This window comes from Schistocerca nitens, chromosome 1, assembly GCF_023898315.1.
Source record: "Schistocerca nitens isolate TAMUIC-IGC-003100 chromosome 1, iqSchNite1.1, whole genome shotgun sequence".
Taxonomy (NCBI): domain Eukaryota; kingdom Metazoa; phylum Arthropoda; class Insecta; order Orthoptera; family Acrididae; genus Schistocerca; species Schistocerca nitens.
In genome coordinates, this window is record NC_064614.1 from 434,263,038 (window position 1) to 434,278,574 (window position 15,537).

Here is a 15,537-nt window from a genome sequence, read left to right on the forward strand (position 1 = left end):
TTATTAATATACCGTAATATTACACGCAACTGAGGAAGACAGGACTATAAAAGTTGAACAGTGAACAATGCTTAATCGCAAGGACTCAATATAGAGTCGCATTTCGATTCGCTCTCGACATAGGTGCTCTCCCAGTGAAATACTGTGGAGAGACTTGTTCCTCGCTCTTTCAGTACACGTACGAGCGCGCACGCTCTCGTTACGTGTTCTCGCTCCAAGAGCGACAACGGAACGGCCCCTCTCCGTGCCAGACGTGAAGGGGTATATCTTTCGATCTCTTCCATTACTCCTTCAGCTCAAGGCGTCAGAAATATTGTCTGCCAATCAGCATTGCTCTTCTAAAACGGGAGAATGACGTTTCGTTTAAGGCGACCAATCCAGAAACCTGTAGTATCGGCGTTTGGCGTTTGCTGACTCCCTGGGAAAATCTCTAAAACTGCGTGCTATTTGTAAAGAAAGCGTAGGCTGGCTGCTCCCACACAGTGTAGTGGAATTTGCTTTTAAGCCGAACATGGGGTCGTTCCTCCATTCACTCGGCCAACCACTGTCTGTTCTATGGGCGGTCACTGGCCGACATAGATAGGGTGGGTCGTCCTGTGAAGGGACCGGCCCCCTGGCATGCAGTCTGCCTCTCTCGAACTAAACGCTCCTGTGACCGTCGTGTCTGGAATGTATGTGTGTAGGCCAGCCTCGAGAGCCGGCCGGGGTGGCCGAGCAGATCTAGGCACTACAGTCTGGAACCGCGAGACCGCTATGGTCACAGGTTCGAATCCTGCCTCGGGCATGGATGTGTGTGATGTCCTTAGGTTAGTTAGGTTTAACTAGTTCTAAGTTCTAGGGGACTGATGACCTCAGAAGTTATGTCCCATAGTGCTCAGAGCCATTTGAACCAGCCTCGAGTATTTCAACCACGGTGCGCTTACGTGTTATTTGCATATCGTTTACATGAATTCATACAACATTGACTTTATCTTATAGAGTTTGGGTTCGAAGGAAGCGTCTTGATGTGCGGAATATGATTGTGAGGGCGGAATATGTAAGTAATGAAGGTCAGGAGACCACGACGTCTTACAATGTATGAAAACATAATTCCTTGAACTAATTCTTAATTAGAATATTAAAATACTTTAACCTGTTCTTGCTACCATGCATTTAACGCTTCATCAGATTCAAATACTTATTTTTAACATCTATGGATGTATGACTTTACATCGTTGTTGGGTCAAAGTATAATTTAAGAGTTAAGAAATACAGAATTGTTCATACAATTTTCTTTTAACAGATCAAGCGAAGATCATACGCCGACTACAAGATAAGCTAGCAAAGAAGAAAGAGGAACTGAAGAATCTAAAAAACGTAAGTTTCGCACATTTTCCAGTTTTTGTAATTATTGAATTGTAGTGCTTTGAACTTTCTTTCCATGCAGTTCCATCTTCGTTACATGTAAATGCGCGTAACTGAAAATGATATCTCCATGCCTCATATAGAAGAGCGGTAACTCCATGTACCAAAGAACAAGTGTTACCCATCCCCTAAAGTATAGTATGTACTGTCAGTGCGAGTGATTTACATTCCACTAGAGGTATTTTTGACAAGAAAACTTTATACGATGTATCGAAAAGGTTAAGTTGCGCATTTAATTTATTTAGGAGTTATTTTTTATTTTCCTCATTATATGAATTAACTGAACAGCGCAACGATATATTGTCATATGACGAAAATCAGTACTTTGTAAAGTTGGCATATATGATAAGATTGGCAATATGAGTTGGATCGACTGAAACAGTCTTTGAATTTCTTTCGGAGCAGTGGTATTCCACGTAAGTGCATTCCCGTCCTGACGTTAACAACATCGTTTGCTACATGAGTAGCTCATCGAATAATAAAACCCAGACATTTCCAGTTGCCAGATACTGAAGTGAACGGGCATTTCAACAACGAAGTGATATAAATCGCGAATAACTAAATTTTGGAGCACTACGTGCGGTATTTGAGTGAGAGTTTTGCTGTACTGATACAGTTTCAAAACATGACTTTGATGTCCACAAGCCGGCCGGTGTGGCCGTGCGGTTCTAGGCGCTTCAGTCTGGAACTGCGTGACCGCTACGGTCACAGGTTCGAATCCTGCCTCGGGCATGGATGTGTGTGATGTCCTTAGGTTGGTTAGGTTTAAGTAGTTCTAAGTTCTAGGGGACTGATGACCACAGATGTTAAGTCCCATAGTGCTCAGAGCCATTTGAACCTTTTTGATGTCCACAAATTTCCTGGTGAAACTGTCGATGCTGAGATTGCAATTAGATAAAATCAGTAGTCCCCAGCATACTGCTAGACCATCATGTTTGACTTTCGAACTCTCCGTCACATGATACCGTTTACCATGAGTTGATGCTCACCTCTGATGAATTTCAAGCTCACACAGCAGCCACTGTAGTTCAGAATGAAGCGAATCCGCTCCTACAGTGCAGATAAACTACGTGTCACTCCGTGCCAGTTCCGTAGTACGTGCAGTTTGTTTTGGCATGCGTCTTCTATGTATACGACTTAAGTTCAGTAAGAAACGAGACAAATAACTGTGGAAAAGAAAACAGGTGACAGTTATAATGCTTTAGTGTGGTATCCACCAACATTTTAGCATCTATCTCATAGCTCTGTAAGCTTCCTAATTCCAGTGGATATATGTGCACGTTACAAAACTACTGTATAAAAATATTACAGAATAACCGTATACAACAATACGAGGGGCGTTAAATAAGTAGTGCACCATATTCTTTGCTCTGTGAATTTCGGCTAAAAAAATGAAGAACTGAATGTGGTACATCGTGGAATACTCCCGCTTCAGCCACTATAGTTTCATTAGGTTCTGATAGGAGGTGACACTACAGGCATCCCTCAAAATAGCATCTGTAACGGAAATGCGTTCCAAGCAGAGAGCTGTCATAGAGTTTTTTTTTTTTTTTTGGCGAAAAAAAAGCAGAGCATCGCAGGCACACATAGGCGCTTGCAGAATGTCTACGGAGACCTGGCAGTGAACAAAAGCACGGCGATTCATTGGACGAGGCGTCTGCCATCATCGCAACAAGGTCGCGCAAACCTGTCCGATCTCCCGCCTGCCGCACACAGCTGCCTCTCCTGCAGTGCTGGAACGTGTATAGACACTCATTCGAGGTGATCGACCGATCTCAAACACACATCTGCACAAGTGGATGATGGGGAAGCAGCAAGACGTTGGCTCCGATGTCAACCAATAGAGTGGTACCATGCAGGCATACAGGCCCTCCCAGTAAGGTGGCGTAAGGCCGTCGCATTAAAGGAAGAGCGTATTGAAAAATAGGATTAGTAACCAAAAGAGTGGGAAATAATGTGGTGTATTGGAATCCCGAATGAAAGGAACCTGATTTGAGGAAGAAAAAAATGTATTGCTCTAATTATTGACCGCCCCTCGTATATTACATTTTTCTGCTCTAAGACATAATTATAGTTGAGTCATGGATGATTGATATGGTTACAGTTGCTGGATTTTGGTTCTCAGATGAAAGATAAGTCTATAACATTATTGCGAAAACCAGTTTGCCCATTCATACTGTTTCCCGGAAACAGTTACCAAATACACAAACATGAAACATTATTTATAGAATACTGGCTCCAAGCGCAATGTAGAAATTTTAGGAACCAGCCACTCAGCAGACACTATTCGTGCCTCGATCTGCGCAGCCCGGCATCACTGTAGCAAATGTGACTCGTTGCTTGTTTCCCGGACACACTCTCCAACCTCTGTCGCACTCTTGTAACCTCCTCCATTGTTTTGCAGGCATGGTCTACGACATCTTCAAATCTTTACTTACGTTAGACTTGGCTCTATTTGCTCAGAACGTCACATGGCTTCTTGCATAGCTATCTTTCCGATTTAGGCTTTATCTGACGATTTGTTTTCATTTGTGTTTGTTGATAATTTTTTCTTTCTTGTTGCTTGATGATGTAGTCATTGGCCCGAACACTTCATTGAAGTTGGTTAGCGAGCCAGCCCGTCTTGTGCGACCCTTTTCATTACATCAAAACTACTGGAAATCTACATACCTCTGCACCTCCTTGCTGTAGTCAAGCCGTGCTCTCTCTGCGTATTTTAAATTCCACACTTCCTTCCAGTACGAAATTGACAGTCGCTCAATGCCTCAGGATGTCTACCGTTAACCTATCATTTCCTCTAGTCAAGATATGCCGTAAATTTCTTTCCTCTGAGATTAGATCCATCCAGTGCCTTGTCATTACTTCCCCTATCCACCTGTCTAATCTTCATCATTCTACTCTCGTACCACATTTCAGAAACTTCATTTCTCTTCTTGTCCGTCTTCACGCTTCACCTCCGAAGACAGCAACAGACGGAAACAATTCCTAACATTTACATTGAACAAGTTTGTTTGTGTTGCCATCCTCCGTAGCAAGTATATAAATATTGGTTTTTTAACTGGAAAAGGATTTTTCTTGCTGTGAAATAATATTTTTTTTATTTTTCAGATACGGTTCGCCTTTTATATTAATGTCAACTCACGCAGAATTTTTGGTTACACGCCTATCTTGATAAAATCTGTTCTTCCATTCATGTGGTTGTAGTGGAAAAGCGACATGTAACCTTCGAGCAGATGAGCGGAAACTCATATTTTAGCAAGACAGTAACTAAAAAAGAACAACTATCGCAGAAGTGAAATTTTAAACATTTTTATTAACTGAGATCCAGAAACCGTACGTTATTTAATCACAGGATGTTTACACAGCCACATCGGTTGCACAACATTTTTGTCAGTTGACCATGGTCTCGATTCATCTAGGGCAATCTTCATTAGAATAAAAAAATTATTACATGGATTACCTGGAAAATATAATGACATGGCTTGAAATACAATATACTTAATAATATTACTTCCATAAATTACGTACAAACCGAATGTACTTACATGTAATCACACGATGGGTAAAAAAGACTGAACAAAAGTGTTCTCGTCAAATAGAAATGTCACAGGAATAAAAACTAAAATGCAAAAGTATAACATGTTCGTCGACTGGATACAATATTCCATGGAATACAATGACAGCCGCAAGATCGCTTAGGGCCAAGAGCGGCATCACGCAGCCGCTACCATCAGCCTAAACGGCTAACAGGCCGAGGCAATCACGAGGTGGACACGAAAACAGATTCGTGCCATCTAGCGAGAAGTAATCGAATTACAGACAACTTAAGAGCAAATAAGGCATTGTAAGGACAATTTTAAACATTACCTGTAACATTTAGGAACCAGTGTATGAAAGTTACAACATAACGCAGCAGTCATTTTTACAAAAGAAAATACAATTCAGGTAATGTACAGACAAAACATGGAATTGGAAAGGAAAACGATGTTTAGAAGACTATATTGAGGAGAGTATTGCCATTCAGACAATTTTAATTAGCGCCTCTATATCTTGAAAAAAGTTTTTGTTGCGTAGTTGCAACTGTTAGTTTGAAATGAGACCATCCTTCAGAGATAGATGTTAAGCCTAAAGCCTTTTTCCTCTGAGTGCTAGATCTGGACGTCTTTCACATCCTTAGGATTATGCCCTGTGATTAAAAACTGGTCAGCGAAAGTTGAATTGCGGACATTGGTGCCTTTTTTGCCTAGGTGTTCCTTGAATCTTATTGAAATAGTTCTGCCTGTTTGCCCTATGTAATTGGAAGGACAACTGTCGCAAATAATTTTATAAACACCAGAATTTTGCGAAGGGGAAACGTAGGTTTCAAGTTATGTATGATGTTATTTTTTGAAGAATTATTAGTGGAAAAGGCTGCTCTACAGTTTTACTTATTTTGAAGCAGACACTGTAGTTTGCAATAAACTGGACTCAGAAATGGTCTAGAGAAAAATTTCTTTTCATTGGGTTCATTATTAGAAGAGCCTAGTGTGATGATTCTCTTATTAGTTTTACTACTAAAAATCCATGTTATCCATGTAATAATTTTTTATTCTGATGAAAATTGCCCTAGTGCAATCGAAGCCATGGCCAACTGACAAAAAATGTTGTGCAACCGATGTGGCTATAAGTACATCCTGTAATTAAATGCCGGCCGCGGTGGCCGTGCGGTTCTGGCGCTGCAGTCCGGAACCGCGGGACTGCTACGGTCGCAGGTTCGAATCCTGCCTCGGGCATGGGTGTATGTGATGTCCTTAGGTTAGGGGACTTATGACCTAAGATGTTGAGTCCCATAGTGCTCAGAGCCATTTTTTTGTAATTAAATAACTTACGGTTGCTGGATCTCAGCCAATAAAAATATTTGAAATTTTAAAAACAAATAGTTACATTTATATTCACTGCAACACAACTCTCTATTTCAGTAAACCCCCTCTCGATATTGTCCTCTGGGTTTTATATGCTCTCTGGTTTGGTCACCGTGTCTTATTTAGCTGCCCAAATAACAAAAGTCTCTTACTCTCGTTTCTTAATCTAGTCTCTGAGCAACACTTTATTTAATTCTACTACATTGTATTACTGTTGTTTTACAATTGTTGACATTCACATTATAAACGCTTTTCAAGACACTGTCCATTCCGTCCAAATGATCTTCCAACTTCATTGTCGTCTCTGAAAAATGTACAGTTTCATCAGCAAACTTAAAAACTTTTTCCATTACAGACTTTATTTACTACACTCGACCAAATTTCTCACACTTGAATGTTCGACGAGTACATATACCAAGTACTGAGCTATGACTATTTCGTTGCTCGACCGGAGGGCGAATCGAGACCCCACTTAACAGGCCACATTTGATGGTGCAAGTGCTGAAGCACGCTGGGCACTCACAGAAAAAACGGTTCAAATGGCTCTGAGTACTATGGGACGTAACATCTCAGGTCATCAGTCCCCTAGAACTTAGAACTACTTAAACCTTACTAACATAAGGACAGGCCCGCCCGGTTAGCCGATCGGTCTAACGCACGGCTTTCAGGAGTGGGAAGGAGCGCCTGGTCCCTGGCGCGAATCCGCCCGGCGGACTTGTGTCGAGGCCCGGTGAGCTGGCCAGTCTGTGGATGGTTTTTCGGCGGTTTTCCATCTGCCTCGGAGAATGCGGGCTGGTTCCCCTTATTCCGCCTCAGGTACACTATGTCGGCGATTGTGTGCGAACAAGTTCTTCATGTACGCGTACACCACCATTACTCTACCACGCAAACATAGGGGTTCCACTCGTCTGGTGTGAGACGTTCTCTGAGGGGACCGAACCGCACAATAACCCTGGGTTCGGTATGGGGCGGCCGAGGGGTGACGTGGATTGTGGTAGTCGTGAAGTTGTGGACCACTGCGGCTGCGGAGGGGACGGAACCTTTCCGTCGTTTCTAGGTCTCCCGTTACATACAATACAATACAATACAATACAATACGATGGGACTTAACATCTGAGCTCATCAGTCCCCTAGACTTAGAACTACGTAAACCTAACTAACCTAAGACATCACGCACATCTATGCCCGAGGCAGGATTCGAACCTACGACCGTAGCAGCCGCGCTCTCACAGAGAGAATGGTAGATTTACAGAAAGCTTTTGACACGTTGATTGGAAAATATTCTTTGAAACTGTGAAGTTAGCAGGAATAGAACATAAGGACCGAAAGATTATCTACATCTTTTGCAGAAACCAGACTGATGTTACAAGAGTGAGACAAGGTTGTACCCTAGACCGGATGTTATACAGTCTGTACTTGAGAAAGCAGTAAAGAAAGCCAAAGAAAACTTTGCGGATAGAACCATAGTTCACGTAACAAAATAAAGAATTTGGCGTTTACTGATAACTCCGTAATTCTGTCAGAGACTGAAAAGGACTTGGAATATCAGTTGAACGCTACGGATGGTGCCTTCAAAAGAGGTTGTTGTTGTTCTTGTTGTGATCTTCAGTTCGAAGACTGTTTTGACGGAGCTCTGCATGTCACTTTATCCTGTGCAAGGCTCTTCATCTGCGAATAACTACTGCAACATGCGTCCTTCTGAATCCGCTTTCTGTGTTCATCTCTTAGTGTCCCTCTACGATTTTTAATCCCCCCTTCCCCCCAACCCCCCCCCCCCCTTTCCCTCCAATACAGCATTCTTCTATAGCACCACATTTCGAATGCTTGCATTCTCTTCTTGTGTAAACTGTCTATTGTCCATGTTTCATTTCCATACATGGCTACACTCCATACAAATACTTAAGAAAAGACTTCCGGACACTTAAATCTGTACTCGATGTTAACAAATCTCTCTTCTTCAGAAACACTTTCTTGTCAGAGCCAACCTACATTTTATATCCGCTCTACTTCTACCATCGTCAGTTTATTTTGCTGCCCAAAAGGTAAAACTCATCTACACTCATTCCCTAATCTAATTCTCTCAGCATCAACTGACTTAATTAGACTGCACTCCATCAACCTCTTTTGCTTTTGATGACCTTCATCTTATATCCACCCTTCAAGGCACTGTCCATTCCGTTCAACTGCTCTTCCAAGTCCTTTGATGTCTCTGACTGAATTTCAATGTCATCAGCAAACCTCAAAGGTTTTATTTCTTCCGCCTGAACTTCAATTACACCTCGAAATTTTTCTGTGGTTTCATTTACTGCTTGTTCAATGCACAAATTGAATAACATTGGGGATAGGCTACAACCCTGTCTCACTCCCTTCTGAGCCACTGTTTCCCTTTCGTGCATCTCGACTCTTATTACTGCTATCTGGTTTCTGTACAAGTTGTAAGTAGCCTTTTGCTTCCTGTATTTTACCCCTGCTATCTTCAGTATTTCAAAGGGTGTATTCCAGTGAACATTGTCAAAAGCTTTCTCTAGGTCTACAAATGCCATGAATGTAGGTTTGCCTTTCCTTAACCTATCTTCTAAGAGAAGTCGTAGGGTCATTACTCCCCCGCGTGTTCCTACTTTTTTCCGGAATCCAAACTGATCTTCCCCGAGGTCGGCTTCCGCCAGTTTTCCATTCTTCTGTGATGAATTCGAACCGTGACTTATTAACTGATAATTCGGTGATTTTCACATCTGTCAGCACGTGCTTTTTTGGAATTATTATATTCTTTTTGAAGTCCAAGGGTGTTGCGTCTGCCTCATACATCTTGGTTAGCAAATGGAAGAGTTCTGTCATGGTTATAAGACGATGATCAACAAAAGTAGAATAAGAGTAATGGAATGTGGTGTAGTCGAATCAGGCGATGCTGAGGAAACTGGGTGAAGAAATAAGACGTTAAAATTAGTGGACGAGTTTCCTTTTTTCGGCAGTGAAATAAGTTACAATGGCAGAACTAGAGAGGATGTAAAGTGCAGAGTGGCAGTAGGAAAGAAAGCGATTTTGAGAGAGAGAGATTTAAGTATCAGAAAGTCTTTTCCGAAGGTATTTGTTTGGAGTGTAGCTTTGAGTGGAATTGAAACGTGGGCAGTAAATAGTTTGCATAATAAGAGAATAGTAAGTGTTGAGATGCTGTGATACAGAGGAATATTGAAGATTAGACGGGTAGATTGCGTAGGTAATGAGGAGGTAATGAATTGGATTGGGGAAAAAAGAAATTTATGGTATAGCTTGAATAAAAGGGGACAACGGCCTTGCCGCAGTGGGTACACCGGTTCCCGTCAGATCATCGAAGTTAAGCGCTGTCGGGTGGGTGACCATCCAGGCCGCCATGTGCTGTTGCCATTTTTCGGGGTGCACTCAGCCTCGTGATGCCAATTGAGGAGCTACTCGACCGAATAGTAGCGGCTCCGGTCAAAGAAAACCATCGTAACGACCGGGAGAGCAGTGTGCTGACCACACGCCCTTCCTATCCGCATCCTCAACTGAGGATGACACGGCGGTCGGGTGGTTCAGATGGGCCACTTGTGACCTGAAGACGGAGTGCTTTTGAATAAAAGGAGGGATCGGTTGACCGGACGCATCCTGAGGCACGACGGAGACGTAAATTCGGTAATGAGAGGGAGAGGGTGGAAATTATGGATGGAGATTAGGGGTTGACTACAGTGAGCAGAGTCAAATGGATGTGCGTTGCAGTTGTTATGCAGTAGTAAAGATGCTTGCAGTGGACAGATTAGTGTGGAGAACTGCATGAGACCAGTCTTCCTACTGAATACCGCAGCAACGACGACAGCAGCAGCAACAGTAGTGAAGACGTAAGGTCGTATCCCCGTAACGGGCCTCAATGTCGCCAGGAGGCGTCGACGGCGCAGTCTTCGCTGGCGAGCGCGCGGCTGGAGGCGTCGCGGCTGCAGGAGGAGCTGGCCGAGTCGCGCGCCGAGGCGGCGGCGGTGCGCGCCACGCTCGCCTCCCGCGACGTCGAGCTGCACGAGCTGCGCGGCGTGCGCCGGGAGATCGCCAGGCTCTCCGCCAAGCCCGACGCCGCCGCCTCCTGACCGGTAAGCGCACAGTCTGTTCTGCTCCCTGCTGCTGGCGACAGCTGTTCACAGAGAGCTGCTATCTAGTTAAGATGGAGCAGCTGTCGATTCGCCACCAGTTTGATCTCTGCTACCAGTTTCCAGCCTAACCGACACATCCGAAATTGCGTGATATCCTAAATAAATGCCAAAACTAGGTAACAATCACTACTGCAAATGGAGGGTGAGTTGTAATATCTACCGCGTGACTTTTTCAATGCTCTGAGATAAACGAAAAAGCTTGTAACTCCTGTACTATTGTACATACAAAGTTGATATTTGGTGAAATAATTGACATTCGTGATATCTATAAGCATCCGAAGCCGTTGTTGCCAAGAGTTTTGTGTATTTTATTTTCACGTTGTCAAGTTTGTAAGTCAAATTGAAGAAAAAAGTGGATTGTAACATTTTTAGAGCAAGTAAAGCTTTCATAATGAACAACATAATGCTTTATTCAGTCTTCTGAATTAACAATGTGAGAACTTAAGTAATTATACGAATTTATGCGTGAAGATAACGGAACTTTTTTTTAAAAAACAAAATCGATGTTATGGTTCTCTTCTGTGGATCTTTGTTCACACACATCGCCACCCACATTTAATTCCCATTTTGAATTACTTCGGTTCTTTGCCCAGTGCGCACTAAAATGCTTCTCCAATAGTTATTTGACGTTGCCTCTGCCACAGGAATGCCAAGTGGCTCTCTGTCTGGGTGCATACAAGGCCATATTTTGCCTTTTGCAGGCTGCGTCTGGCCCTATCCACGTTTGTTATTGTACATTGTAAATAATACTTTTATTCAGAGATGTTGAAATGTAATGTTGAAGTACGTTTCACGTTCTCCTCAACTCCTGCCTTCTAATCAAAACATTTCCAATACCAGCCCAGCTAAACGACTTCACAGAACTCTTCCATTAGGCTGGCATATTTTTCCTGCTGTATCATTGCTTCATGCCCCTTCATCTCACCCTCAGTGTGTCTAAACACACGGTCGGGTGGAATAAAAGAGTGCCCAAGTATTGCGAATACCATTTCACCTTGGTGAACGTCGCGTGAATCTCCTTGTAATCATTTCGATACCATTCCTTTCACTGTCCGATTTTGATTCTGTCCGCCGCATCTGTCACAAAACAAGCGTACGTTCTTCACACCATTCAAATTAATCCTTCCTTGCAGAGAGTCATAAACAGCTGAAGCTACTTGGTTGGATCCTTTCCTGCCTTGATCTTTGGTCCTTTTTCTTTGGTCCAAGTGTAACAAAAAATGTTTTGTGAACCTAAATTCGTTTGTGGCGTGGAATTCACAATAGCCGAGTTACAGAAACAGAACTGCCTAAAATAACAGGCTACCTGATCAGCAACCTTAAGCAACACAAGTTTTTTCTAACAGTCAAAAATTAATGTTTTGATCCACTTTCATGCACACGTTTGGCGAACTTTAACTTCTGTGTCCTTATATTTTCTAACAAGTGTGTCTTTGCTAGGCCTGATTTCATTTTACAGGCTAAGACACGAGGAGCGGGCATCTGTAGGCATTATACTAAATCCAACGTTGAAATTTGTGTTGAAGATGTCCCTAAGTAATTTTTCCTTCACCTTAATAGTAGTACGTGCAATACCCTGGTACATCTTGTATAATTTTCTTACACAGAGATGCGAGGTAGATGCTGACGTCTGCTTCAAGCGCGACGGTAATATGTGTCTATAGCTTCCAGCCGTTTATGTCACTTACGCTCTTCTTACTTTCTGCATCTTTAACTGATCTCCATGTCCTCCTTGCCTCTCACAACGAAGACGAAATCTAACAGTAACAACAAGGTTTCACTTCCTCTTAGTTCTTACGTATTAAGAGGTCAAATAAAGTTTATAATGAGCCACAGTGGTACCTGAATAATTTTATTAATTTATATTGAAGTTGATTGTTGCCTGTTTCATGAAAGTTCATCAAATTTCCTTCCATTCTTGCACGCTTCAGTGCCAATGGGCTGAGAAATTTGCTTCGGGATACTGGGAAAATTATTTTATTTTGTTTCCATATGAAGTGGTGTTACGTTTCTGTTTTCCGTGCACAGTTTTGGAGCTTTCATCTGGTCACCACCTAGTCCACGTGGTGACTCTCGAATATTTTAAGATAAATGCTTCTTGGGTCTCTTTGGCTGTGTATTCGTGGAAGGTTTTATTGAACCCACGAACATCAGCTTCCGTCAAGCCTTTGCACAGAAAAGCTTTTGGTTTAGATTTATGATCGCACTTTGGAATTTCAGGTCGTTCGTGGCCATACCCGAAAATAAACCAGTTTATTTGTCTCATCTTATAGAAGAAGAAAACGGTGATTAATAGGTTATTACAGTCAATACTCCCATCAGCAGCTCCCAAAAAACTGAACAATGTTTGCTGTAACAAGCTAGAAGGGAATCAATGAGAATATCGTGAGATGGCCCGAAGCGTTATGATTGGCGCATACACGTTGCAGGTTTTGAAATGGAAAAGACCAAATGTTTCTCTTCACGTTAGAGAATTTGAAACTCACTCGTTCATTAATATCTGATGACCACAGATGTTAAGTTCCATAGTGCTCAGAGCCATTTGAACCATTTGAACCAACTACTAGTCTAAAATCTGCAACAACTTCCGAGTAAAAGTGTGCGCCGTAGACTGCAAAAAAGCGTCTATCTTCAATGTGAAAGTATTGAATTTGCATAGTAAATAATGTCCCAACTAATGCCTGATAACCCAGCTAATGTCTATGTTTGCCCATGGTATATGTAACAAGTCAAATACTGCCTACAACTGCGAAGAAAGCCCGCAACATAAATGAGGCTGCGAGTAGACTGCGGATTGTGACGTGCTTTATAGCTGAATGGTATGTATCATTCTAGAAACATTTTCACGAATGCAGTCACGTCCACTTTTTAACTGTGACAGACTTTGAGAGGGTCAAGTTACATACCTCTTTTTAGTGTACTGATACTTCGGAAATAATACCGTTCAAATTCTCCATTTGTGTGTACATGGCCAGTAACTTACTAATACTGGTAATGTGTATGAACCACTGAAATGAAACACATCGGAGACGCTACCAGGTGTTTGCTCTACGCAAACAAATCACTGGTCGATAATTTACGCTGATTGCGTGACCTGTGGGAGTTACCTGGTGCCATATCTCCCTGGAAACCTAGCAATGCCTTGTCGAATCCTTGCCACATGGAATTGCTACTGTATTGCGTTGCAAACGTGGACTAGCACTCCATTAAGCAGGTGGTTGGCTTAACGAAATTGGCTCTGAGCACTATGGGACTCAACTGCTGAGGTCATTAGTCCCCTAGAACTTAGAACTACACTCCTGGAAATGGAAAAAAGAACACATTGACACCGGTGTGTCAGACCCACCATACTTGCTCCGGACACTGCGAGAGGGCTGTACAAGCAATGATCACACGCACGGCACAGCGGACACACCAGGAACCGCGGTGTTGGCCGTCGAATGGCGCTAGCTGCGCAGCATTTGTGCACCGCCGCCGTCAGTGTCAGCCAGTTTGCCGTGGCATACGGAGCTCCATAGCAGTCTTTAACACTGGTAGCATGCCGCGACAGCGTGGACGTGAACCGTATGTGCAGTTGACGGACTTTGAGCGAGGGCGTATAGTGGGCATGCGGGAGGCCGGGTGGACGTACCGCCGAATTGCTCAACACGTGGGGCGTGAGGTCTCCACAGTACATCGATGTTGTCGCCAGTGGTCGGCGGAAGATGCACGTGCCCGTCGACCTGGGACCGGACCGCAGTGACGCACGGATGCACGCCAAGACTGTAGCATCCTATGCAGTGTCGTAGAGGACCGCACCGCCACTTCCCAGCAAATTAGGGACACTGTTGCTCCTGGGGTATCGGCGAGGACCATTCGCAACCGTCTCCATGAAGCTGGGCTACGGTCCCGCACACCGTTAGGCCGTCTTCCGCTCACGCCCCAACATCGTGCAGCCCGCCTCCAGTGGTGTCGCGACAGGCGTGAATGGAGGGACGAATGGAGACGTGTCGTCTTCAGCGATGAGAGTCGCTTCTGCCTTGGTGCCAATGATGGTCGTATGCGTGTTTGGCGCCGTGCAGGTGAGCGCCACAATCAGGACTGCATACGACCGAGGCACACAGGGCCAACACCCGGCATCATGGTGTGGGGAGCGATCTCCTACACTGGCCGTACACCACTGGTGATCGTCGAGGGGACACTGAATAGTGCACGGTACATCCAAACCGTCATCGAACCCATCGTTCTACCATTCCTAGACCGGCAAGGGAACTTGCTGTTCCAACAGGACAATGCACGTCCGCATGTATCCCGTGCCACCCAACGTGCTCTAGAAGGTGTAAGTCAACTACCCTGGACAGCAAGATCTCCGGAACTGTCCCCCATTGAGCATGTTTGGGACTGGATGAAGCGTCGTCTCACGCGGTCTGCACGTCCAGCACGAACGCTGGTCCAACTGAGGCGCCAGGTGGAAATGGCATGGCAAGCCGTTCCACAGGACTACATCCAGCATCTCTACGATCGTCTCCATGGGAGAATAGCAGCCTGCATTGCTGCGAAAGGTGGATATACACTGTACTAGTGCCGACATCGTGCATGCTCTGTTGCCTGTGTCTACGTGCCTGTGGTTCTGTCAGTGTGATCATGTGATGTATCTGACCCCAGGAATGTGTCAATAAAGTTTCCCCTTCCTGGGACAATGAATTCACGGTGTTCGTATTTCAATTTCCAGGAGTGTAGTTAAACCTAACTAACCTAAGGACATCACAAACATCCATGCCCGAGGCAGGATTCGAACCTGCGACCGTAGCGGTCTTGCGGTTCCAGACTGCAGCGCCTTTAACCGCACGGCCACTTCGGCCGGCTGTTGGCTTAACGGTTTATTTTACTAAGTTTTGTGTATTGTCTGGCTAAAGTTTCATCCTGCACATTTGCATGTTTAGTACAAAATCGACAAGCAGAATTGCATGCATTTCAGCAAACTCTGTGAAATTTCAGTTCGTTTTTAGAAAATATTAAAATTGCGTAGTATTTGCCAACGCGACATTTAGACTTGTTAAGGGATTCTCCATAAAGCTATGAAACACACAAGCTAATGA